We start from the raw sequence: 25,953 nt of genomic DNA on the forward strand, positions 1-25,953 counted from the left end.
CATGGTCTTCTGTTAAGTTTCTCAGGATCCACATAAGAGTGAAAACATATGGTATCTGTCTTTCTCTGTATGACTTATTTCACTTAGCATAACACTCTCCAGTTCCATCCACGTTGCTACAAAAGGCCATATTTCATTCTTTCTCATTGCCAAGTAGTAGTCCATTGTATATATAAACCACAACTTTTTTACTTATTTCCAGTCATCATATATTTATTTCCCTTTTTCACCTATTACACTGGATAGATCTCCATTACAGTGCAGAATCAGAGTAATAGCCTCTCCTTTTTTTCAATCTCAGAAGGAAAGCTTTCAGTCTTCATCTTTGTATATAATGTTTTCTGTGTTGGGAGATAACTTCTGTTAGATTCAGGAAGTTTTCTTATTTTTCTGAGTTTTTATCCTATTGAATTTTATAAAAGATTTTTCTGTATTGTTTGAGGTAATCATTTGATTTTTTTCTTATAATCAATGGGATAAATTTTATAGATCAATTTTGCTAGTGTACCAAATTTATATTCCTATAATAAAACTAACACAGTCCGAATGCATTCTTCTTAATATATTTCTGGATTTGGCTTGCTGGTATTTTGTTTAGTATTTTTTCATCTGTGTTCACTAGAGAGATGGACCTGAAGCTTTCCATTCTTCAACTCTCATTGTTAATTTGTAGAATCAAAGTTATGCCAGCCTCAAAAAATTGCTTTTTTGTTTTCTCATAAACTGTATGTTAGAAATGTTTATTTTCTTTGAATATTTGGTAGATCTCTCCAGTGACACTGTCTTGGCCTGGAGTGTTGTTGTTGCTGTTGTTGTTGTTTTGGGATTTCTATAGGAATATCTTTGATTGTTGATTTCATTAGACAGTTAAAAAAAACTCTTCAAATTTTCTTTTTCTTCTCTGAAACAGTTTTGATAAATTATATTTTTCTAGAAATGCCTCCATGTCTTCTGAATTTCCAAGTATTTTGGATAAAATTTGTTCATAATATTCTTATCTGATGTCTGAAGCATCTGTAATGATTGCATTGCTGATACTGATATTATTTGGTTTTTTTAATATATGAAATTTATTGTCAAATTGGTTTCCACACAACACCCAGTGCTTATCCCAAAAGATGCCCTCTTCAATACCCATCACCTACCCTCCCCTCCCTCCCACCCCCCATCAACCCTCAGTTTGTTCTCAGTTGATACTGATATTATTTGTACCTAGTCTTTTGTCCTTATCATTCCACCAGAGGATTGTCAATTTCATTACTCTGTAAATAAGCTTTGATTTTTTAATCTTCTTTATTTTATATTGTTATATATTTTCTCTTTATTACCTCGCTCCTTCTGCTTTCTTTGCTTTCATGTTGCTGTTCCTTTTCTGTTCTTGAAATAGAAGCATATCACACAAATTTTCACCTTTTGTTTTTTCATCATTTGAATATATTTTCTTAAATGCTATTGATTTTCTCCCAGACACTGACATAGCTTTAGCATACAAGTTTTGATACATCTAGTATTTTCACTCTTATTTACTTCAAAATATTTTCTGATTTTCATTTCTTCTTTCAATCCATGTGTTATTTATAAGTACATTTTTAAATTTCTAAACATATGGGGACATACTCTTTTTGTTAATTACTTCTATTTTCCATAGATATGTCTCTTAGAAACAGTATATAGTTTTGTTTTAGACCATTTAGTTCATTTATACTCAGTGTAATCCAAAGTATATTGAGATTTGTTATGTTTTATTTTAGTACTTCCTATTTTTATCATCTCTGCTTCCTTTTTCTTTCCTTTCTCATCTTTTTTATTGACTAGGTATTTTTTTAATCATTCCACTTCTCCCCTTAAGTTTTAGAAATTAAATACTCTGTTACCCTAGAAATTATGCCATATATTTACCATAGGAAAGTCTAAAGTTAAAGCCATTTTCCTCTAGCCAGATAATCCAAGAACTTTGGAAATATTAACACCATTTGTTTCCCTGGCCCAACTTATATGTTATTGTTGCCAAATTTTTAAGTCTGCTTTGTAGTGTTTTTATTTCACACTGCTAATTATTTTATAATTACAGTTCATTTAGCCCATATATTTACCACCTTCTTTGTTCTGCATTCTTCTTACATCTCAAACATTCCAGCTAGGACTACTTTTCCTACTTTTTTTGTTTTTAATGGTTTTTTTTTTTTTTTTTTTTTTTTTTTTTTGAGAGACAGAGTATGAGCAGGAGAAGGGCAGAGAGAGAGATGGTGGGGGACAGAGGATCCAAAGTGTTTTCGGTGCTGACAGCAGTGAGCCCAGAGTTGGGCTCGAAATCATGAACTGTGAGATCACGACCTGAGCCAAAGTTAGATACTTAACTGACTGAGCCACCCAGAGCGCCCCTATTTTTCCTACTTTTTATGTTCCTATTTGAGCAGTATTTTGGCTGGTTGACAGAATTCCAAGTTGACTGCTATTTTCTTTCAGAAAATTAAAAACAATCTGTTTACCTCTGACTTCTGTTATTTCTATATAGAAGACATCTGGCCACCTCACTTATCACTCCTTTGAAAGTAATCTCTTTTCCTATGACTATTTAAATGTTTTGTTTTTCTGTCCTTTCACTGTGATGTATCTTAAGTATGGGTGTCATTTCATTTGTTGTATTTTGTGCCTTTTGATAGTGTAGATTGGTGTTGGTTCAGAAAATTGGCAGATGTCAACTTTTCAAATATGGCATCTGGAAATCCCTGTTTCCTGCCATGATGGAGAAACTGGTGCCAGATTTAACTTCCCACAAGAAACAACTAGAAAACTGGACAAAATATTTGAAACAATTATTTTTCTGATACAAGAGAGACAAGAAACAAGATAAAATCTAGACTCACCTTGGATTTCTGTGTCAAGGTACTTTCATGACCATGGTCCAGAGAGGGTACATCTCAGCCACTTCCAAGTCTGCCTGAGTAACTGAAATTTGCAAGGCAGAGAACCAGAGAAGATAGAGCTACACAGAGAAAGAGCTTTAGAAATCTGCATAGTAGTCCCTTTGTGTTTCTTACTCATACATAGAATGAAACTCAAAGAAGCTAGGCAAACAATGACTAAGGAGCTATAAGCTGAAAAACATCAATAGCTCACATAGGGCTAGGAGATATTAGAGTTCTGCCCAGCCAGAGGGGAGAATCCTTCAGTAAAGATTCCAGAATGACTTTACCTTATTAATAGAATTAAGCCAGCCTAGAACAAAAGGTATTCTAAATTTGCCTTGACAAGACTTAAAACCAAGCCTCAAAATAATCTAGCATGTTCTCAAGTAATTTAATTGCCTGCCAGAAAAAATCCAACACTTTTATTACCAGGTAAGCAAAAAATAGTACCCATAACCAAGAAAAAAAGAAGCAGTGCATAGAAACACACTCAGAAATGACAGAGGTTTGGCATAATTAAACTTTGAACTAGTGGTTAAAAATGTGCCCAGTGATTTAAAGAAATACGTGAAGATGATGAGAAAGGAACCATATGAAAATTTGGGCATGCTAATTATAAAATTGGAAATTGCTTTATTTACTGGGGGGATTAACAAAAAAATTTAATCAGAGAACTTGAAGACAGAAAAGGAAAATTACCCCAAAATGAAGCATAATGAGAAAAAAAGACAAAAACCAAGACAGCCTCAGTGACCAGAGGGACAATATCAAGCAGGGTAAAGTGTGGGGGTGACAGTTAGGGGTATTTTAAGAATAATAGTCAACAAGTTTTCCATATTTGATTAAAAAAAAAAAAACCTTTGTATTAGTTATCTATTACTAATTTGTATTAGTAATTGTTTTAACCAAATTACTTCAAACTTAGTGGCTTAGAACAACATTTATTAGTTCCACAGTTTTTTTGGGTCAGGAGTCCAGGCTTATCTGAAATCAGAATGCCTCTGACTCAGGATCTGTGATGAAATGCAGGCATCTCAAGGCTCCAAAGGGGAGGATTCACTCCCAAGTTCACTTTAAAGCCATGGCAGTCCTCGAGTATTAATTGTCGTTGGCAGGAGACATCAGTTCCTTGCCTCGTGAACCTCTTTGTATGTGTACTCACAACATGACTGCTTGCTTCCCTCAGAGTGAGAGCTGAGAAAGAAAGAGGGCAAAGAAAGGAAGAAAGAAGAGAGGGGAAAGCAAAGTATTGTCTTTTTTTAACTCTAATCTTTCAGTGACTCTCATCACTTTTACCTTTTTCCATAATTAGAATCAAGTTATTGTGTATAGCACCCCCTTTGAATGTGGGGGTCTGAATACAGAAGGTACAGAAATTGGGAGCCATTTTAGAGGCTACCTGCCACACCATTACATGACACAATATACAAAGTAACTTGAAATGAATCATAGTCTACATAAAAGAAAACAACCAAAAATTCTAGAAGAAACATGAAAAAAATCTGTAGTAAGCAAAAATTTCTTATATAGGACACAGAAAGAATAAATCATTTAAAAATTGATAAAGTGGACTACATTGTATTAACTTCTCTTCAAAAATCACCATTAAGAAAATCAAAATAAGACTGTGAGAAAAGATTTGCAAAGAGTATAACTGACCAAAGAACTTGTACTCAGAGTACTTTATTTTTTTAATGTTTATTTTATTTATTTTTGAGACAAAGACAGAGCACGAATGGGGGAGGGGCAGAGAGAGAGAGGGAGACACAGAATCTGAAGCAGGCTCCAGGCTCCGAGCTGTCAGCCGCAGAGCCCAACACGGGGGCTCCAACTCACAGACTGTGAGATCATGACCTGAGCTGAAATTGGATGCTTAACCGACTGAGCCACCCAGGTGCCCCCGGAGTATTTTAAAAAAAATCTTACTGGTCAATAACGATAATAACAGTTTGGCAGTTTACTACAAAGTAATATGTACTTACTATATTATCATGCAGTTGGACTCATAAATATTTAACCAAGAGAAATGAAAACAGATTCACACCAACAAAAAACTTGTGCACAAGTCTTTGTAGATGCTTTATTTATGATAACCAAAAATGGGAAAAAAAAAACCCAAAATGTTCATCAAGAGGTGTGTGGGATAAATACTCAGCGATAAAAAAGGACAAACTACTGATAAATGCAACAACATGGATGATTGTCCAAAAGTGAGCTGAAACAAAAGCCAAAGAAGAGTGCACACTGGTATGATCACATTTATATGAAATTCTGAGAACGAGTAATTTTAATCTGTAACGAGAACAGTTTAGTGGATGCGTAGGGCTGGGGTTAGAGAGGGGACAATGACTACATGGGGTCATGAGGATATTTTGGGGTGATGGACCATATTCTGTGTATTAACTGGTGATTGTAGTTATGTGACTATATGCATTTGTCAGACCTTACCAAACCCTACACTCAAATGGACTACATTTATTTTCCATAATTACATTTCAATAAGGTTGGTTTTTTAAAAACAAAACAAATATTGCCTTTGTTCAGTTCTCTCTCTCCCATACTACATTACTGTGTCTCTATTTCCATCTTTTTCTTTCTCTGTGCTATATTCAGACAGTGTCTTCAAGTCTAATATTTTATGTTCTCTTTATGTTCAACCTTCTGTATATGTCCACTGAGTTTTTATCTTAAGGGTTTTTGTTACTAGAAGTTCTATTTACTTGGTCATATCTGCCATTTTACATTCTTAAAGCCTCCTTTTCTTGCTGACATTTCAAGTTTGCCATTGCTTTCTTTTAAAATAGTAAACATATTTGAAAGACCACATCTGATAAATTCAATATGAGACAGGTTTGTTTCTGCTGGTTCTATTCATGTTGTATGGTTGCTCTATCTGCTTGTTAGTAATTGCACTGGAAAATTTTGTTATGGGGATTACCTAGACAGGCTTTGCCGTTTGCTGCTTCTGGGTGCCTTAGAGCACTTCTGGTTTGATCACTTGACCATACAGTAGGCTTTCTGGACTACCCTAGGTATTGTTCTTTGAGGTAAATCTGTAAGATAGCTGGTCCTGTGGCCACAACTTCACAGGAATATTTCTTTTTTCTTTTCTTGTCTACTGTTTTGCTTATGACTCAAAGGTAGCTTCTCTATAGTTCTATGACTTTACAAGGAAGGACATGGATTAAGATATGTTTCACCTTTATCCTGAAAGAGGTATCAGTTATTGGAACAAGGTTTCTCTACCACACCCCCTCATGAAAGAACGAGATCCTAAATATGGGCTATTGGTAAATGCCTTCTGGGGCATAGGAAGCATTGGTGTTCCAGTATTCTGCTTCTTTTCTCATTACAAACTTCCATTCAGTACTATCTTGGGACTTTTTGCCTATATTTTCATCTCTTTAATGCTTTTAAAGTGTTGTAGAGTTTTTCCATGGATTATTAAGCTGAATGCCCTAGTGTGCTTTTACTGGATCTAAGCATATATATCTCTTTAAAAATAGCCACCCTCATTTAGCACAGTGATTGATACGTCTTGGTGAAAATCTTTAGATAACTTTGTCTTGTACAGAGTTTACATGTGTGCTGGTCGATTACAGCATCCTGGAAGTTGAAATGGACTGTAGCTACAAAATAAATCAATTCAAAAACTAGTACAGGGATTAGCCTCAGGGTCTTTAGAATCAGTGTTCACTTATAGAACATATTACTTCTTTAATAACATTAGCAATTGATATTAGTATTATGTCTTAACTAAAAGAAATACATTGTGTGCCTCTGTGTTGTAACCAAATTACTTTGAGTGAGATATAGCAAGGGCAGATGCAGATTAAGAGACAAAGGAAAGAATTTTATAATTTCTTATAATCACAGTTTTCCTGGGCAAACACAGCACACCAACAGAGGGCCACTGAAGGGGTCACAAGGCAGAGGGAAAGTAGGGTAACAGTGGGCAAGGTCCCTTTATTGTATTTTCCGGTGTGAAGGAATAAGGCAGGGTAAGTAGGGTTAGGATTGGATAATTTGAATGATTTCAGTGGGCTCTGGTTGCCTGATACCTCGCCCTGGGGCAGTTAAGGCAGATGTACAGTGGTCCAGAGTATGAGAGCCACATAACCAAAGTGGTTGGGAGTGTGCATTTAATCGGCTGTACAAGGGAAAAAAAAAAAAAAAAAAACAGAACCTCTTGCCTAGGGCCTCAAATTGAGTCAAGACAAACATTTAAAAACAACTATATTATACTTTGAAGCAACTAATAGTATAGAGTCATAAGCCTAGGATATAAGGACAGATTTTAATAGGACAGAAGTGCCTAACTTTGAATTTCTATTTATATCACGGTGTTGAAAGATAAAAAGTACCTGTCATGTTAGCTGAGATCTTAAAAACATCTTGAAAAATGTAGCATAATTTGTAACTATACTTCTTGCTTAGTGAGAGGACTTCCCATGCGGAGGATGTCCTGTAAAGATTTAAACATTGCATTTTTCTAACATAATAGCTTTTCTTCAGTCAGTATGCTTTGATAATTAGACACTATAAATCTACCCAAAAAGCTTTTGTCACTTGACAGATATTTTGCATCAGGCTTAAGAGAAAGGCAGTGCCACTTCTTTGTGGGTACTCATTACACTTGATTTTTCCCATAGTTCTCAGAAAAAAAAAGTAATGAATAAATCACATTTGGTTTACTATTATCTTTTGTATTAAAAATTACATGTAGATTATTAAAATGATATAAACTCTGCAAGAATATAAGCACATTAATATTTTATATAGTTGCTTTTTTTAATTGGTAACCCTACCTGAAAATATCCAAATTTGCTCAGATCAGGGTTTTAGGACACCTTTAAAGTGTTCAGCAAGATTATTTACATCTTGGCTGTCTCTACACTTTATTAAGTTCAGAATTAAGTTCAGAATTCCGTCTAAAGTGTCTAATTACTTCAGTTTGCAGATTTATACAGGTACTTTCAGAAACAAAAGCAGATACCTAAAAACTCACTTTAATTTATATAAAAAAAAACATGTGAGTGACCACTCTTTTCTAAGCATTCTGCTAGCTGCTGTTGAAACACAGTGATGAGTAAGACCAGGCCCTGCTCTTAAGAAGTTACTATATCCCATTACCCATTTTTTGTTTCTCCCTTTTAGTGTTCATCATTAAGAGTTACTGCATTTTGGGGCATCTGGGTGGCTCAGTTGGTTAAGCATCCAACTGTGGCTCAGGTCATGATCTCGTGGCTTGTGAGTTCAAGCCCCACTTTGGGCTCTGTGCTGACAGCTCAGAGCCTGAAGCCTACTTCAGATTCTGCCTCTCTCACTCTCTGCCCCTACTCTGCTTGCACTCTGTCTGTCTCTCTCAAATACAAACAAACATTAAAAAAAAATCTGAAGGGGCACCTGGGTGGCTCAGTCAGTTAAGCATCGACTCTTGATTTCAGGGTCAGGTCATGATCTCACGGTTTGTGAGTTCAAGCCCTGCATCAGGCTCTGTGCTGACAGCATGGAGCCTGCTTGGGATTCTCTCTCTCCCCCTCTCTCTCTGCCCCTCTCCTGCTCAGTGCTATCTCAAAATAAATAAATAAATTTTAAAAATTTAAAAAAAAATTTTAAAGTAATTGCATTTATATTTATTTCTTTATACTTTTTATCTTTTCTCCCTCATGAAGGGAGAAAATATACTTTTTATCTTTACTTTCTCCCTGCATAAAGTAAGTTGTCTCTTGTGTTCCCACTATATCCCTAGACCCTAAAAGAGTGTCAGCCCTAGAAGATACTCAAAACATATTTATTGAGTGAATGAATGAAAGCTAGTTGATCTTTTTTTCAATTATTTTTTCTTTTCTAAGACAAATTCCCCTTTCAATTTTGAATCCTTTATGCAGAATTTTAGTTTTGAAATGCAATTGAACTTTGTGAAACATGATAAAGTATAATGTGCCGCCACTATTCAAGAAAACTAAGAAACATAAATTGCCATAATTCTACCACAGCCTACAGTGAAGGTTTTGTCTTATCTCATAAAGTTTTTTAAATGGTATTCATTCTAATAATTATTATGAAAACTGTCGATGATAAAGGAATACATAGTCCAAGATGAAGGCACCAGGATTGAGTGAAATAAGTTAAAATTAGTACTGCTCATAATCAAGATCATACTTTCAGGGGATAAAATATCACACAAAATAATGTCGCTAGGATTATTTATCCAATTGTTTGAACTCATGTTTGAACTCCTGTTCTAAAATTTCAAGTACACATTGGTCATATATTACAAACCTCTGTGAAGTAAGCATGTGTATCCATAGGCACATCAGTAGTTATTGGCACATAATATTTATTGAATGAATATGCATATATAAGCATAAATATTTATGTAAACATAAAGTCCATAGCATAGTGCTGGGCATTTGTTAAAGTATTATGTACAACATTTATAGGTGATTTAGTTGAATTACTGAAGTGTGATTTTTTTTTAAAGGAGTTTTTGCCAACCAGTAGTATAAGACCAAAGAAGAATCCCTTCCACCTGAAATCTGAGATGCAATGCCAGCTTTATGAGCAAGCAGAATAGGTAGCTCCATATATGACTGATTTAAAGGAGTTTCCTGAGGGCATGTAAGTGGCTCAGTTGGTTAAGTGTCCAACTCTTGATTTCAGCTCAGGTCATGATGTCATGGTCATGAGAACAAGCCTCACTTTGGGCTCCACGATGGGCACAGAGCCTGCTTGGGACTGTCTTTCTCTTCCTCTGCCCCTCCCCTATTTGTTCACATCTACTCCCCCCCCCCCCCCCCCACACACCCCTCTCTCTCTCTCTCTTTCTCAAAAAAAAAAAAAAAGTTTCATGGAATGAGTCCAGTGTGTCAAAAAAATCTCAATCCTGCTGCCTGTCATCATACCACCATAACTTAATCTTTTGAATACTGGAAACTATTTGTTTTTCATATGCTTTTGTCGTGTTTTTAGCTAAAATTCAAATACTATGGGAAGTAGTCCAGTGGTTTCCAATCATCAGAATCTTGAAAACAACATTGATGTGGTCCATAGAATGACCATAAGAGCAAATTGCCCTGACCCCTCTCCTTCTACCTCCTTTCCTGTACCTTCACAATTACTGAGTCTGGCTGATCTTCCCTCCTTAATGTTTTTCAAAGATATTTGCCTTTATCTCACTCCTTAGTTCAGGCCACCCTCATCTCCTTACCTGGATTACTGCAACAGCTTTCCGATTGATTTCTGGAACCCTAAACTTGTCTTCCCTCTAATCCATTTTCCACACTATGCCAGAGATGCCTCTTATAAATGTTAATTCATTTTATTCTCCCACCCCTTCCTAACCAGTTAGGAAGAAGGTGGCTACAGAGATTTTCTCATCGGGCCCTTACAGTATTCCAATATCATTTCTATCACTTTCCACTTTATATTACTCTCTTCTACTTAAGAAAATTTTAGAGAAACCTCCATCACCTTAAGGTTCCTTATTTTAATAAGAATAAGTTAATATTACCAGTTTTAAAAATAAAAGTTATATCCAAAGCACCTAGTCCTTTAAAAATAGCTCCTAGCTAATAAGCCAGCCAGTCAGTTCTCTCTGTGAAACTACGGGGCATTGGTGGAGAGTGAGGGGGTGAAACTGCTTTGCCGTTATCCAGCAAGAAGATGTGCTTTTAAAAGACAATAGCATTGAACTAGACAGACAAAAAATCCTTGCCTTCCTGGAGTTTTCATTCTAATAAAGATAGTAAACAAGAGAAATTAAGTATACAGTGTGGTAGAGAATGATAAGGGCTGAAGAGAAATGTAAAGCAGAAAAAGGGAATAGGTAGTATATATATTTTTAGAAGGGAATATAGTTTTTCTTAAGTTATTTTTTATTTTTTTTAATCTTATTTAAATCCAAGTTAATTAACATATAGTGCAATAATGATTTCGGGAATAGAATTTAGCGATTCATCACTTACACCTAACACCCAATGCTCATCCCAACAAGTGCCTCCTTAATGCCCATCCACATTTAGCCCATCCCCCCACCCAGCCCTGCTCCAGCAACCCTCAATTTGTTCTCTGTATTTAAGGGTCTTTTATGGTTGGCCTCCCTTTCTTTTTTGTTTTCTTCTTATTTTTCCTTCCCTCCCCCTATGTTCATCTGTTTTGTTTCTTAAATTGCACATATGAGTGAAATCATATGATATCTATCTTTTCTGACTGATTTATTTCGCTTAGCATAATACACTCTAGTTCCATCTACATTGTTGCAAATGGCAAGATTTCATTCATTCATTTTGATCACCAAGTAATACTCTATTGTATATATATATACCACCTCTTCTTTATCCATTCATTAGTCAATGAACATTTGGGCTCTTTCCATAATTTGGCTATTGTTGATAGTGCTGCTATAAACATTGAGGTGCATGTGCCCCTTCGAATCAGCATTTTGTATCCTTTGGATAAATACCTAGTAGTGCAATTGCTGGATCATAAGGTAGTTCTATTTTTAATTTTTTGGGAACCTCCATACTGTTCTCCACAGTGGCTGCACCAGTTTGCATTCCCACCAGCAGTACAAAAGTGTTTTCCTTTCTCCACATTCTCGCTAACATTTGTTGTTGCCTGAGTTGTTAACTTTAGCCATTCTCATAGGTGTGAGGTGGTATCTCATTGTGGTTTTGATTTGTATTTCCCTGATGATGAGTGATGCTCAGCATCTTTTCATGTGTCTGTTAGCTGTCTGGATGTCTTCTTTGGAAATGTGTCTGTTCATGTCTTTTGCCCATTTCTTCACTGGATTATTTGGTTTGGGGGTGTTTATTTTGATAACTTATTTATACATTTTGGATACTAATCCTTTATCTTACGTGTCATTTGGAGATATCTTCTCCCATCCATCAGTTGCCATGTAGTTTAGAAAGAGTCAGCAGGGATAATCATTTTGAACTCTGCTGATGCTTTCTCTTCTTCCTTTTGCCAGACAAGCCCTGGTTATCCCCAGTCCGTTGTCCTTTCTGTACCTTCACCCATTCAACTTAAGGTGGCTGGAGGAAAACACACAGCCATGCTGGTGATCTCACTCTAAATTCATCATCAGGCACCTGGGTGGCCCAGTCAGTTAAGCGTCCAATTCTTGATATTGGCTCAGGTCGTGATCTCACCATTCGTGGGTTCTAGCCCCACATCAGGCTCTGCATTGACAGTGCAGAACCTGCTTAGGATTCTCTCTCTCCCACTCTCTCTCTGCACCTCCCCTGCCTGTGCTCGCTTGCTCTCTCTCTCTCTCTCTCTCTCTCTCTCTCTCTCACTTTCTCTAAATAAATAAATAAATAAACAAACAAACAAACAAACATTAAAGATATTAATTAATTATGGGAGCCTGAGTGGCTCAGTCGGTTAAGCGTCCGACTTCGGCTCAGGTCTTGATCTCCCAGCTTGTGAATTGGAGCCCCGTGTTGGGCTCTGTGCTAACAGCTCAGAGCCTGGAGCCTGTTTCAGATTCTGTGTCTCCCTCTCTCTCTGCCCCTCCCCTGCTCATGCTCTGTCTTAAGAATAAGGAAACATTAAAAATATATATATATTAATTAATTCATCATCGCAAAAGGGGTCTTTAAGCTGCCAGGCAACCTCTATATATTCCACTCTTTTGGTGACTATTTCATACCCTCATATCCTTCTTCAAATCTTTTATATCTCCTCCCCATAACCACTTTCATTTGGTAACCTCAATTCCTATTTCACTGAGAAAAAAGAAGCAATCAGAAGAGAACTTCTACTGCATTTATATTTCTCTGTGCATCTTTTCCCATACACCCTGCTGTAATGACATAAACTACCCCTGCTCCAATATAAGGTCAAATTCTTCATTTGTCCCATAGATTTCATCGCCACTTTGCTATACTGCCTCTTTGTTGAATTTTCAACTAAAAACAGTCTTTTTTGAAAACAATTTTCCATAAAAAAAAGAATACCTAATATAGCAACATGAAGTGGTTAACTGCCCTTAAGAGAGAAACAAATAGAAATAATTCATGGAATAAGCGATTTAAAACTAAACAACCAGTCTTCTAAGGAATATTCCTACTTAAATAAAATCTTTGTTTGTAAAATTTTTAGACTTTTCACCAGTGCTGGTGCACCATGGTCGGATATGCTCAGCAGATTACATTAGGTAATCAAGAAATTACATTAGCTTAGTCAAACAGTTTGTGTCTTGACTCCAGTTGTACCTTGAATTCAGTAAATATAACTAGGATTCTTTTCAGTTTCAAAGCTTACCCTCTTCCCTGTCCAGGCTTAAAAACTAGGTTTTGGTAAACAACCTTCCAAACCCTAAGTAAGTTAAGGCTACCAAATTTCTAATAATTTAGTGATTTTTTTTTACCTCTTAGATAAAGGAAAGAAAGGAAATAGAATTATTTCCTTCAAAATCAAGAGAATAATACCATCACTTGACACCAAACATGGGTAAGATTATTGTTTTTCTTATATTATGTAATATTTTTAAAAATAGCTTATAACATCAGTTTTAATCAGTGGTCAAATATTGCCCTGCCATTGGAGACACTACATTCTAGTTGGAGAGTCGGACTATAACGATCTATACTAATGGAAGTTTACTCTGCTACCAGGTTTTTAGCAATTTGATCTCTAATTTTAGTCAATTTTTATTTCTTTTACCATTTCTATCAATTTGAATTTATATCAAACTCAGTTTGTATGTCATTACTAAGAACTTAAATTGTTCTCAAAGCTTCTTAAGTAATGTTTCAGAATTAATGTGAACTTTCCAAATCATCCATTCAGCACATAACTGAAGGCATTGTGTTCATTTTATTTCCAGTTTACATAGAATCTTAAGAGGACTGTGTATGGTTTCCCTGAGTGATCTCCATCTTTTATACATAACTCTTAATTTGACAGCCTTTTAGATATTGAAAAATATAAGCTTAGACCCATATATTTATCAGTGACCTTAAACAATGAACTAATGAAATACTAGTTTTTAGAGACCTCAAAAATTTTCTCCTAAACATGAGTGACGGACTTAAGATCTTAATGTAGGAGTCAGTTGCAGTATATAAAAAGCTAACACGCTAAATTCACATCCAAATTCTGCCCCACAAATGTGTGATTATGCATAAACCAATTTTTCCAAGCCGCAATTTTATCATTGATAAGCATAAAAGCTATATTAGTTTGCTAAGGTTATTTCGGAAATAGTATAAATATCACAGTGTCAAACTATAAAACATCAAGCAAATGTATATTATTATTAGATTAGAAATATTTTATACTCAGATTTTTAGTTTTTTAATTGCCTTAGTATCCCTGAATTGCCAGTCCTTGACTGTCCTTGAGATATTTTCAACATCCTTTTCAATTTTTATCATGATCTTATCCTTTCAAGTTCAAATGGATATTGATTATTGTCACTACTTTTCCTTCTGCCATCCTAGTTCAGTGTAGCAGTTTTTAATAAACTTAACATAAATACATATGGAAAGAACCCTTCTTTGGATGTTCTTATTAAAGACAGGAACAAAAAAACAAACAAAAAACAGCTTTTTTTCAGCCATCACCTCTCCTGCTTTTGTGACAGTCTGGTCTTTGTCCCATGATTAGAGCACTGTTTTTAATAAATTTTATTTTTTATTTTTTTTAATGTAAAACTTTGTGGTTTTTTAATTGTTTAATTTTACTTAAATCCGAGTTTTAACATACAGTGTTATAATTTCAGGAGTAGAATTTAGTGATTCATCACTTATTTTTAATAAATGTTAAAAGCCCCATGGTCTTTGGTATTCTGGGTAGGTTGAATAAATTGAGAAAGATAACTTAGAAATAATCGTTATCGGGGCACCTGGGTGGCCCAGTTGATTGAGTGTCCGACTTCAGCTCAGGTCATGATCTCACATTCGTGGGTTCAAGTTGCACATCGGGTTGTGTGCTGACAGCTCAGAGCCTGGAGCTTCTTTTGGATTCTGTGTCTCCCTCTCTCTTTGCCCCTCCCCTGATCATGCTCTGTCTCTCTCTCTCAAAAATTAAAATAAAACATTAAAAAAAGTAAATAAAAAATAAATAGGTCACATTTTTTACATGCTTTGAATTTTTAGATTAGTCATACTTCTTTAGGTATCTTTTTAAAAAGGAATAATTATGCTTAAGTTAAATATTTCTAGGTTATATGATAATTTCTATAAAATTATAAAAATGTGGGGGCACCTGGGTGGCTCACTCAGTTAAGCGTCTGACTTCGGCTCAGGTCATGATCTCACAGCTCGTGAGTTCGAGCCCCACATCGGGCTCTGTGCTAACAGCTCAGAGCCTGGAGCCTGCTTCTGATTCTGTGTCTCCCTCTCTCTCTACCCCTCATCCGCTCATGCTCTGTCTCTCCTTCAAAAATAAATAAATGTTTAAGACTTATAAAAATGTGAGAAAGCATTATATTCTAACAAGGTTTCATTGTATATATTTATGATTTTGCATAGGAAAATTGGGCTTTTATAGGATATAGTTAACTTTTGCTTGACATTCCTGTGTCAACTGTTTAAACAACAGTTGGAAATAGAAATTACATTGGGATATACTAAGAAAAACTTTATCCATGTCTCTCACTATGTCACTAAAATTGTACTTATATGCTCAGACATGTCAAAACTAAAATGTTAACTTTCAACATAGAAACATTTTCATGAGATTTTGCATTGATTATTTCCTTTCATGAAAAGATTTTATATTTAATAATGTTGAAAAACAGTATTTTTTTTTAGCACATAAGGAGGCAGCACAGCATTAGAGATAAGAGCACTAAGTCAAAGTACGTAAGACCTGAATTTGAATCCCACCCAGGCCCAGTCCTTCCCACTTATCTATAAACCCCATATGTTATTATAAGGATTTATATGGTAACAAATATAAGATGTTCACTCCATGCCTAGCACGTAGGAAAATCTTTAGGAAGCAAACAGTGAACAGTGGGTTTAGGGAATAGCCTTTATAAATGCTAAGACATTATTGTATTCAAAGTAAGCATGATATAATTCATGAGGTGTGTAGGAGAAGCTCATGTATTCCACTTTTAATTTATGAAAACATTACTAGTTTTAGAAAGCACTAAATTTTAGGCAAGATTTATATATATAAATTATATCTGTCCTGTTAAAGGATATAAATAACACTGAGGAATATATATGAAATCAAGTCAAAAATTTTTCTGCAATAGAAATGTAGCTACTAAAATATTTTCACTGACATATCTCACCTATTGGTTATAACAGAGAATTATATGGACACCATAATAAATTTATAATTTTTGAAATAGAAAATTAAAATTTATGCTTATTCCAATGGGAAAAAATGTTACGAATGTGATGATCTTTACTGGACATATTTGCAGTAGCATCCATATTGGGCATTTAGCAAATTGATGTATGCTATGTTGTACCATTAGGGTACAAGGCTAACTTCTAGAAAGTATTTCTGTATCTTTGGGAAAAGATTCATTTGCTCTCCTTAGAAATGGTTTTGTTTTCAGAATGATTGAGTGATACAATCTAAGTCTTCAACCTATTAGGTCTTTTATAAATTCCAAAATAAACTACAGAGCAGTACTTAAAAAGCAGATAGCTCATTTGATGAATTTGACTCTCCCTATGTAAGAGTTTCTCTGTACATGCTGTGACTTTATACATTCTACCATTCATACAAGAAGTGTTTAGCACTAGGTATCCAAAATGAACTCTTTCACATTAGGTCCAGCATCCTGCTTCCCAGTGTGCATTAAGCATCAAAGCTTTCTCTCTGAAAATAGGCCCCTTAAAAATTAGTGCTAGTCTGGACTCATCAAATCAAAAATACTTGGCTGTTTGCATCTGTCCTCTCTACTTTATAACAAATTCTTATAAATCGGCTGTCTTCTTGCTTATTATGTATCCACCTATTTACTACAGTTGCAAAAATATTAGAGAAAAACCAAATATCAGCATAGCCACAAAACCTTTAGGATGTTAGAGTCCTCTTTGGACTAACTGTGCTGCCTTTGGCAACCTTTGTTCCTTCTGATGACCGTTAAATATGATTATCAGGTAGCTATGATTTCTTAAGATCTTACCCATAAGTAAGTATAGTCATAATTAAATGTAACACAAAATAATTAAATAATTTTCCCAGAGAAGGAAGTTTTTCATCTTAGTCTCAAAAAGCTGGTATGGGGTGCCTGCATGGCTCAGTCAGTTAAGTGTCCAAGTCTTGATTTCTGCTCAGGTCATGGTCTCACAATTTGTGGGTTCATGCCCCACATTGGGCTCTGTGATGACAGTGCAGAGCCTACTTAGGATTCTCTGTCTCCTTCTCTCTCTGTCCCTCCCCCACTCACTATCTCTCTAAAAAATAAATAAATGAAGAAACATTTTTTTAAAACCTAGTATAAAAGCTTTTTAAAAATCTGAACTCCTCTGTGGTTTCTTTCAGTTTGAAGTTTCCTTTTATTTATAAAATTTCATTAATTCATCTATAACTACTCCTTCTTCATTACTCTTTTATCTTGAAATATATATAACATGGAATTTTGAGCTTCCAAGAGAAAATAATTTCAATAGTTATTATTATTGTATAACATTTGTAACTGTCATATATCTGTAGTAATCTTACTTGGATGGGACCCTGTTAGTTTTACAGGTTAAATCAAAAACTTCTATAGGAAAAAAAGTGAGATTTGCCCTATGAGGTATCAAAGTATGTAAAGCTGTATGGTAGTATTGGCATAGGGATAGATAATTTGAACAGAATACAGAAAAATAGAAACCATGTAAAATTAGAAATTTTGTTCATGAGAATATGCCATTTCAAATCAACGGTGAAAAGATGCTGTTGGAAAAATTTTAAATCATTTAGAATATTCCATATATAAGGTAAATTCCAGGTAGATTAACAAGCTAAGTAAAAAAGAAAGTATTGGAAGAAATAAGATTATTTTTAGTATCTTGGAATGGAAAAGTCTTTGTAATAAAAACACAAAACCCAGAATGCAAACAAGGAAAATATTGATTAACTTATTTAACCATAAAAATTAAAATTCTGTATGAAGAAAGGTACTAAACAAAGATAAAAGACAAATGACAAAAAATAAAATAAGGGATTAGTAGGCAAAATCCATCAAGAATTCCATAATTATGAAAAATATTAACAAGCTAATAGATGGAAAAGTATGTGAACTAGCAGCTCACAAAAGCAGAAATACAAAGCTCCTTTAAACATAACAAATCAGGTTCAACCACAGTATTCACTGAAGAAACGCAGATTTAAACAATAATTTTATTTTACCCAGCAAATAGAGAAAAATGTAAATGACAGTTATTACACAGTGTCTGCAAACACATGAATAAACAGGAATAGATATACAGTATTGGTGGGAGTGTAAACTGGCAAATCCTTTTTATAAAGTAATGTAGCAGTATCTAACATTAAACTATACATATCCTTTTGAAATTCCAAGTACAGGAATCTGTCCTAAAGAAATACTTGCATATATGTAAACATATGGTAACATATTTGTCCACCTGTCCAATCCTTCACATCTTAAATCACAGCTGTTAAGGCAGCCTCTTTCTCTCTGGTTTCTCTGTCTTCAGTTTTATTCTGCTCTATCCCATCTTTCATACTGCTGTCAGATTATTTTCCTGAAAAGCAAATATGATTCTGGCCCTGCCTACTTAAAGACTTCTCTTTTACTGTTGCCTACAGGTTTTTTATAGTCTTTTCTCCACCGTATTATCAGCAGTCTGCCTCTGTCCTTCACGTTCCTTGTGTTCCAGCCACACTGAACTCCTACCTCAGTAAAACAAGCCTGCTCAGCCAGCCCTTTTTACAACTCCTAGTCTGCACTCCACATACTCATCATGTATTTATTGAATTTATTGTTCTTTAAGTACTGATGATACAGCAAAGCCCAAGGTCCCCCTGTTTTCTTTTGGGGTTTTTGAAGATAGCAGATTATTGATGGGAAGGTGGAATTGTTGAGTAAAAAAAATATGTATATGCTTAAAATCAAATAATCAAATAATCAAAGTATATATAGAAAATTAAAATAAGTCAATGTGCTAATGAATGGGTGGATCCCTGAGAATAGGATCCTGTGAGAAAATAAATCTTAAGATCTAATGACAAAAAGTATCCTGTCATTGAAAATCAGCAGAAAGATCATCAAAGCAGACAGAACAGTTAGCGCAAAGACCCCAAGGCAGGAATATACTTGGTATGTTTGAAGTAAACAAAATAGTATGCAAAATAAAGGCAATAGTGACAGATGTGGGAATGTATTATATTAAGTAATGCCAGGCACCACAGCAAACAAACTGACATCTCAGAGACTTAACAAAGGTTTATTTCTTGCTCACATTACACATCTGAGACAGTTTTACAAGAAGGCTCTGCTGATAGAGATTCCACCATCTTGAACATATGGTTTCCTGAGATCACTGAAACAGGGAAAGAGAAGAATGGAAGAACAGTAACTCTTAACTAAGCTCTAAAGTGATATACACACATCATTTCCTTTTACTTTTATTGGCCAAACCAGTCATAGGGACCGAATCTAACTGTATAAGAGTCTAGGAAATGTATATGGAACAAGCGGAATGTTTGGTGAACACTGTCTCTGCTGCAGACAAGGACCTGATCTTACAGGTTAAAGAGTTTTAAGTGTGTGAGGCACCTGGGTGGCTCAGTCGATGGAGCATCTGACTTCGGCTCAGGTCACGATCTCACGGTTCATGGGTTCGAGCCTCATGTCAGGCTCTGTGCTGACAACTCAGAGCCTGGAGCCTGCTTCGGATTCTGTGTCTCTTCTCCCTGCTTCTGCCCCACCCCAGCGTGCACTTGCTCGCTCGCTCGCTCTCTCTCAAAAATATTTAAGAAAAAAAAAAAGAATTCTAAGTGTGAATGAAGGTCAGTGGCCAGTTTTGAAAAATGTTACCTGACCAGATTTCTTTTTTTTTTTAAGATTACTCTGGCTACTGGGTAGAAAATGGAAATGACTAAAAAAGCTAGAGAAAAAATTTAAGGCTATTGCAAGATTCTTGTTAAGAGATAGTGGTGGCTTTAGGGCACCTGGCTGGTTCAGTCGGTAAAGTATGCAACTCTTGATCTCAGGGTTGTGAGTTCGAGCCCCACATTGGGTGCAGAGATTACTTAAAAAGCGAGAGAGATAATGGTGGCTTAGACTAAGAAGAAAGAGAAAGGTGAATTCATTGGGAGTTTTTATTTTTTTAAGAGGTAATAGAAGGTGCTGATGGATTGGTTATGAAATATGAAGAAACAGATAAGAATCAAGGATGATTCTAGAGGTAGCTTGTACATGCAATTTCTTTGTAGGAATGTCCTTTCCCAATTCCCGACCTGAAAAAGTTTTCTTCCTTCCAGACCCAACTCAAATGTCATTTTTTCTGTAGGACATTTCTAATTCCCCTGACAGATCAAGTCTTTCCTTTTTCTGTACTCCCATACTGTTTTTTTTTTCAAGTTTATTTATTTATTTTAGAGAGAGAGAGAGCAAGCACAAGTAGGGGAGGAACAGAGAGAGAGGGGAAGAGAGAGAGAATCTCAAGCAGGCTCTGTACTGTCAGCACAGAGCCCAATGTGGGGCTCAAACCCACTAACCGTGAGATCATGACCTGAGCCGAAACCAAGAGTCAGATACTTAACCAACTGAATCACCCAGGCGTTCCCATACTGTTCTTCTTTATGACACTTCTTGAATTGTAGTATGACTGTCATTTACATGGATTTCTTCTGCAAGACCATGAGCTAACATCTTGCCTGGCCTATAGTCAGTCAATAAAATTGTATTGAATGAATGAATGAATATACAGTATATAATATTTTCATCAGAAAAATATTTTCTTTAGAAAATATTACATAATGTAAATAAATTCATTCTATACCATTTTATTGATATATACACATATGTGTGTATACATATATATGAATATATGTGAATATATATATATATATATATATATACACAGTGTTTGAAGCCTAAGGAGTTTTCATCAGTCTTTAAAACATTATTCTTGGCTATATATCTGTAATGTTTGGCTGCCATAACTGCTTTTTTTTTTTTTTTTTTTTTAATAGAATGAGAGGCAGCTGCAGGTACTGGCAGATTACAAAATGCGTAATTACTAAAAGTAACTGAAGCATATTATAGTATAATTCAACAGAAAAAAAAAACATCTGGCACATGCTATGTTAATTTGTCATAAGAGAGTTTCAAAGAAAGCACTTGCTGCAGCTGGCAGATCCATCATTTTCCTGAAACGAATAGTACACCTTTTGTTTTTAATTCTCTCGTATAATATAGACTAGAGCCTTATGTGATTTAATCTTTAGTCATCACTAAAGGATTTCAGGCATTGAGGAAATTTCCCCTGTGCTGTATCAACTAAAATATACATGGCTTATTCTTATCTTAAAACTGTGCCTCAATAATAACAGAATGATCTGAGCAATTATAGTAATTGATTATAATGCCTAAGAAATTGGCCTAAATTTCAAGCTCCCATTTCATAAGGAACCATACTTCTCTCTTTTTTTTATTTAAAGCATTTATGGTGTTTTCAAAGAAACTCATGCATTGTAGGGAAAACTTTGCTGTTATCCTCATAAGCATACTTTTCAGTTATTATATATGCCAGTGATACTAAGAATTGAAGCACATTTTGAGTAGAAATTCTTCCTTTCAACATGTGCTAGGTAGGATATCCATTTCTATGACAGAAACAAACAGAAAAGGGTTAATTATTATAAAACAGGTTCTAGTGCCGACCTTTTTGAAATAATCTGTATTTCCAAATCTCTGCTGAGCATGTCCATAGGTACCTCAAACTCAATACATTTAAATATATTTCACTCCTAACCCAAGTTTTTATTTCATCCTGTATTTCCCATTCCATGACTGATAATATCTACCCATTTGCTCAAACAAAACGCCAGAAGTCATCCTGAACTTCTTCTCCTCGCACCCCTGAATCAATTATTACTAATTCTACTTCCTAAATATCTCCTGAATCTGTCCATTCCCGACTAATAGTTTAGGCTATCAACATTGCTCACCTGGATTACTGCTATAACCCTTAATTTACCACAGTCATGTCTCCTAACCTACTTTTTCTTGCTGTAATCAGCAGATTTTCTGATATTCAAATCCAGTCATGTGACATCTCTTCTTAAAGTACTTCAGTGCCTCCCCAGTGTATTAATAATAAAGTCTAAACTTACTGTCAAGACATAGAAGATCCTTTGCAATCTGTATTTCCTGTGTTTCCAGCTTTTCCTCTCTTACTCCCATTTCCACCTCCTAGTAACACTCTATGCCTTGCACACACGGAACTCCTTTCAGTTCCCTGAATTTATTATCCTTTCTTACTGCCTGGCCTTCACACATGGATTTGATTGTAACACTCGTCCTTTCCTTACTCTGCTTTTGTCCATCTAACTTCTGTTTCTCTTTCATACATCAGCTTAAAAGCCTACTTCCTCTGGAGAGACAGCTCTAATCCCCTAATCATCCCTACACATTCCCATAGCACTTTTTATAGCATCTACTACCTATATTATAAAGTAGGGGCTTTTCAGTATTTAGTAGTTTATAAATTTCACTATGGCAGTAACTGGATCTTGTTCTTCCTTGTCTCCCTAGCACTTAGCATAATATATGGAATGTGACAGGCATTAATTTCAGTATTTGTTGAATGAATGAACTTTATATTCCCTCTATCTTATCCTAAGTTCAGGACTTAAAATTAGATGTTGTGAAGAAAATTCACATAATACTTTGTAACTTTGAGTTCCTTATTCAAATAACTTCTTAAAATAAGCTTCCTGTGAATGATTTTTGTACATAAAGCTCTATCTCACACTCACTTCCCTAGTAGTAATCTCCCAAATTTAATATACCATTTGGTAGCTACTTTGAAAATGTAATCACTGAATTATCTAATTTGTTTTCTTGTGAGAGCAAATATATAGTGAAAACTTTGAAAAGGCAAAATACAGTGTATTAGAAATGTTATCATTGAATGTACTGGTTAACTGATTCTGTGGGGTTACCTAAAATTTGCCTAGGCTAAAAATCACCCTGTATGTTCAAGGCATTAATCTAAGCCTTGTGAATATAGCTCCTCTTTTAGAGCTTTCATTTTAATGAGGAGAGACAAGTAGTCAAGAGGTAAGCCAACAAATAAGATAATTTTAGATGTTTTAAGTGGTATGAAGAAAACAGGTCAATATGATAGACAGTAACTGGGATGAGGCGGGACCTGAAAGAACTGCACAATTTTTTAAAAAGTGGTCAGAAAAGCTGGCATTTTAAACCAAGGCCTGAATTGTAGAAATAAACCAACTATACAAAAAAGCCAGGAAAATATTCCAGGCAGAGGGAAGAATAGGAAGTACAAAGCTCCAGAATTAAGAGGAGTTGACCATGTAAATAAAGGATAGTCAACAAAAAGAGAAGCTATAACATTGAGGAACTGAGGCATGGATTAGATCATGAGAATCTTGTAGGGCGTTTTAAGTAAAATATTCTTACTTTAAGTAAAATATTTAAGACTATTTTAAGTTAAAAGAAATACAGGAGTGGGAAATCTTTGGAGAATTTTAAACATCCTTAGATCTTTGAAAGAACACAGAACACTTTAGCTATTGTGTAGAAAATACAGACGTGGCAAAAATTGAGTCAGGGAGACAAGATACTAGATTATTACAGAATTCCAGGCAATAGATAATAGTAGCTTAGAGCAGAGTGTTGTCAAATGGAAATGGAGAGAAGTGGACAGTTATAAAATCTATTAGGAAGGTAGGACAAAACTTATTTGTTAAGTCAAATATAGGTAATGAGGAACAGGGAGGAGTCAAAGATGATGTCTTAGCATAGACTTGAACATCTCAGTAGACGGTGAGGCCTTTTACTGGGAAGGAGAAAACTTGGGATGGTATAGATAAGAGGTAGTTTCCATTTTGGACAGGTTACATATGAGGTGCTCATTAACATTCCTTTATAGTCATAGAATAGATGAGATCACTTAGGGGGATTGTGCAGATAGGGAAGGAAAGAACCTGGGAGTATGACCAAGAGTGCTCTACTATATCTAAAGCTGGCCTGTCTGCTTTAACTTGTGGTATTTTTAGTTAACTGAATGAGATTTGAAACCGTAGGATGAATTTCCTTTTTTAGTAGTCAGGTCTTTTGAAGCCATACAAAAAGTTGAGATCACAATCTTTGTAATTACTAACCATTTTGCCACATACTTAGGATTAAATTTTTTTTACAGAATCTTCATTTTGCCTTTTAGGTCTTGATACTATATGATGCCACAGATATGCTTTACTAATATCTTTTGTAATTGATTGGGCTTAAGATATGAGGCAGTGTGACTTAATTGAGAGAAGATTTTGATTAAAGACTGAGTGTGAACCCCGTGTTTTCATTGTCACTGCATGACCTTAGGAACATTAAATCATTTGAGTCTTAATTCGTTTACTTAGAAGATGAGAATAATAACTACTTTGCAAGCTTAAAGTAATAATAAAGTACTGTAGTAAAGTTAAGGTACAGTAGCAAACTCTCTTGGCTGATGTCCACTTAATCTTATAACAACATTAACCTGTGAACTAAATTTCTGTGCAAAGAATTCTGACCAGTGTCCAAAGCATTCTCCATGCCCTTGCTTTAATTGACTTCACTCTAGTGTTGTTATCTGTCACTTGCTTTACAAGTGTCCCTATGTTTGCTCCCAAACCAGGTTATGCCAGTTGTACTTGTATTAGAAATACATAATAAAACAGTGATACGTGACTACAGAAAAAGTTATTATTTCTTTCAAAACTGAATTGTATACTTTGGAGAATTTGCTGTTGAAATACATTTGGACAAGCAACTCTAAAAGAATAGAGGGAATACTATAACGATTTAGAGAATTCTGTATTTGGATTGCTTGCCAAGTGCCTTTGAATGCTTGAACCACATTTATGAAGCCAGAAGTGGAAATAGTTATAGATGATACATTATAGATGTGGTTTTTGTAAGAAAGACATTCAACGTTGAAACACTCCAATCAGTGTGGTCATACTTTAAAACATAGAGATCTAAAAACAAAAACAAAAAAACAAAAAAACAAAACATTTTGTATATTCTAGACTAGAGGTCCAGACAAAATCCTTATCCTTCCTTGGGCCTCAGACCTCTTAAAAATTCAGGAAATCTATGGATCCTCTTCCCAGAAAAGATAAACACACAAGATCTTGCAGATAGTTTCAGGGTGCTTGTGAACATACATATATATAGCCTGTCTGTGGACCACAGATGGAGAACCTTTGCCTTAGTTCCCACTTTCCACCCACTTTCACCTCAAATTGATGAATTTGAGACTTTATCAATGTTGATTGTAATATTTTATGGAATATTTTGTGGAAAAGCACTGAATGTTATCTTAATAGATACAGCATTTATTACTTTGCTAAATTATTTTGTAAGATTTTACTTACACAGAAGGCAGTAAATGAATTATATTTTACAATGTATTTTCTAAATTACATTTTGTAGGCATGACTAGGATTTTCCGTCACATATTAATTATATAAGTGAACTGAAAGTAGTTAGGACACCGATGGGCTAAGCAGTTCCCAGTGTTATAAGGAATTCCTCATTCACATACTCTTACATTAAAATTGGCAGAAGATAGGGGCACCTGGGTGGCTCAATCATTTGAGCGTCTGACTCTTGATTTCAGCTCAGGTCATGATCTCTGGGGTCAGGAGATCAAGTCCCACATCAGGTTCCACACTGAGCATGAGGCCTGCTTAAGATTCTCTCTGCCCCTCCCTCAATCACACATGCACAGGCGCTCTCTCTAAAAAAAGACAATAATTTTACCTTAAATCTTGTAACATATTGTGTAATATACTAGAAATTATATAGAGAAATTGCGTACAATTTCATTTAAATTATTTAATTAGCATAAAATATTCTTTAAGTGCCATAATG

General features: G+C 35.1%; 1 protein-coding gene across 6 annotated transcripts in view; it reads left to right on the forward strand.

Annotated features, from left to right (window-relative positions):
* The window catches only part of SCLT1 (sodium channel and clathrin linker 1), a 226,190-nt gene that overhangs the window by 177,144 nt on the left and 23,093 nt on the right, over positions 1–25,953 (forward strand). Inside the window, exon 19 of one of the 6 annotated variants that reach the window (XR_003968349.1) lies at positions 13,301–13,376. The exons of the other annotated variants lie outside the window; for them this stretch is intronic. The gene's annotated coding sequence lies outside the window, so the exon portion shown is untranslated. The remainder of the gene's footprint in view (positions 1–13,300; positions 13,377–25,953) is intronic. 6 annotated transcript variants of the gene reach the window in all.

The sequence above is a fragment of the Lynx canadensis genome, chromosome B1 (genome assembly GCF_007474595.2).
Source record: "Lynx canadensis isolate LIC74 chromosome B1, mLynCan4.pri.v2, whole genome shotgun sequence".
NCBI classification, from domain to species: domain Eukaryota; kingdom Metazoa; phylum Chordata; class Mammalia; order Carnivora; family Felidae; genus Lynx; species Lynx canadensis.